At 38.0% G+C, this 2,555-nt stretch overlaps 1 long non-coding RNA gene across 1 annotated transcript; it reads right to left on the bottom strand.

Annotated features, from left to right (window-relative positions):
- Positions 1 to 534, bottom strand: LOC139754465 (uncharacterized). The gene is made up of 2 exons (XR_011713886.1): positions 472 to 534; positions 1 to 274 (listed from the first exon to the last, which is right to left on the bottom strand). It is a non-coding gene; the product is annotated as an uncharacterized lncRNA (long non-coding RNA).
- Between the last annotated feature and the right edge of the window lie 2,021 nt (positions 535 to 2,555).

Here is a 2,555-nt window from a genome sequence, read left to right as displayed (position 1 = left end):
CCTAATTATACAAAAGTATTATTTGAGACATGAAGCTTTTAACAAATAATTATCATCATTAGACTATTATCATCATAGATTATTCAATGAAACGTGTTCAGTCATCACGCTTTTATTTTGCCTCCCAGTGTTACTGAAGTGTCGGTCACGGTCAATTGCTGGGCTGCCATTATTCACACTGAGAAATACTCCACTGACCATGAATGAAAGGATTTTATCATGTGCCAAACTTCCGGAATGGAATTACTGCCATGAAGACGGACCGTCGTAATGTCTATGTGCAGAAAGACACAGAAGCTTCACCAAGATGTTCATTGGAGAGGTTTGCGAATAATGGGTACGTACAAAAATCAAGATCGGACTAATTTTAAACATTCTATTAATAGATATGAGGATTCTTATCATTATAACCTGTAGTTATTATTTCAACTTTTATGAATAAGATTGTTATATAAACAATTTCACTGTTACCTTTATAGGTATTTTCATTCTCAGAAAATGAATTCGTCCACTGATATGTTCTGTTGACGAGGCATATAAATCTAAGGCTGAGTATGGGTTACACAAGGTGGAGTCTAGGCAGATAATGCCAGACCAACCTTCACTATGTGAAGAATGTCAGGTGCCATTACCTATTGCTCATCTTATGCAAGCGAGTGTCATTCTCAAAATCTAGTGAGTATTCAGTTTTAATGTTTCCTGGAGGAAATCAATGTTTTATGCATGTTGTAAATGATTAGTTTGTAAATATTAGATTTTCATTATTCTAACATTATGAAACCTGTGATATTAATTCTATTTTTTCAATATATCTAATCTTTTATCAATGTAGGTATCTTATCAAAGAAAAAAGTTCGACGCGACAGATGATCTTCAGTAAATAAATGAATAACGAAACCCCGGAAACTATTTTCATAGATGATGAGGAATTTTCCCTTTGCGTTTCACCCTTATAGTCTTAGTATTTTAAAATGCAAGACAAAACGACAATTTGATATAACGATAGTTGGCAGACGACGATATCATAAAGCGATATCTGTTTTAAGGTGGACACATCCTGTCTTGCTATCACTATATTTCTCCTATCATTTCGGACACTATGTAAGGTTAGCCAGGTTTTATAGGTTAGGTTGACATATTACAAGAGCACTGGCCTGACATACTTATCTCAACCGGAAGTCAAATTAATCCAATAAGAGACATTTTCATCGATAAACTATTCTTCCCAGTGTCATTCTAACATTTGATGATAACAAGGGGTACGGCCTACTGCTGTACTAATTTTACCGCACTATATCACTACATATTATTCATAAGAATCAAATAATGAGAAAGTGGGAGCCGTGACCTAATTTCAAGAGTTTAAAGCCTAGCTTTAATGCTTTCTAAGTCGCAGAGAATCATAACTAGACCGGCCTTGAAACTAAACAGGATTATTTTACATAAACTACACTCTTCTTGGTATACGATACACATCTCACTACATTATCCTCAAAATATCTTCATCTTCACTAAGCTAGGTTCGCTTTACACTTCATCACACACATCTTTACAACAGCATTATCTTCTTCCCTCGGCAGACTTCGATTACTTTCCTCAAACACATCGCCATTATCAATACATGTCTGATCACTGTCTTGTGGAGGCGAGGGTGAAGATTTGTAGAGGTTTTCGAAATAGGGAAAACAATGTCAGGGAGAAGAGAGTACTGGGAGTAAGTGGCCTGGAAAGGAGACTTGTGTAAAGAAATACCAGGACAGATTGACCATCAAATGGCAAAAGGTGAGAGTAAATGAAGCGAGGGGAGTGGTAAGGAATGGAAGGTATTTTGGGACACAATAATGACATGTGCAAGACTCATGTTTCATGCGAAAGGTGGGAGGTGGGCAGATCAGAATAGGTAGTGAATGATTGGTGGGATGAAGTAAAGTTGCTAATGAAAGAGATGAGAGGCGTTTGGGTGTTACGTAACAGGGAGAAAGCGGCAGGAGGTCAAGAGGAAGATGCAGGGGTTGAAAAAGAGGGCAAATGTGAGATGGGGTGAGCGAACATCAGTAAACTTTAGGGAGAATAAGATATTTTGGAAGGAGATAAATAATTTGCGAAAGACGGGAGAACAAATGGGGACATCGATAAAGGGACAAAAGGGTAAGTGGTAACAGGTAGTGATGAAGTTAGGAGGAGATGGGGTAAGCATTTTGAAGGATTGTTGACTGTGTTTGATGATGGAGAGTTGGTCGAGATGGTATGCGAAGTAAGAGAGTCGTGGAGAGTGGTTTGGTGAAGAGAGATGGTGAAAGACTGGCGTAGGATGAAATGCGACAAGGCAGCTGGAGTGGATGGTATTGCACTTGAATTCATTAAGAAAGGAGGTAACTGTGTTAGTGATTGGTTGCTAAAGATATTCACTGTATATATGGAACATGGTGAGGTACCTGAGGATTGGTGGAATTCATGTATAGTATTATTGTATAAAGGCAAGGGGGATAAAGGTGAGTATTCAAAGTACAGAGGCATGATTTTGTTGTGTGTACCCGGTGATTGAGAGGGCAAAG

Source organism: Panulirus ornatus, chromosome 17, assembly GCF_036320965.1.
Source record: "Panulirus ornatus isolate Po-2019 chromosome 17, ASM3632096v1, whole genome shotgun sequence".
In the NCBI taxonomy this organism is placed as follows: Eukaryota; Metazoa; Arthropoda; class Malacostraca; order Decapoda; family Palinuridae; genus Panulirus; species Panulirus ornatus.
This window is presented reverse-complemented; position numbering and strand designations above follow the sequence as displayed.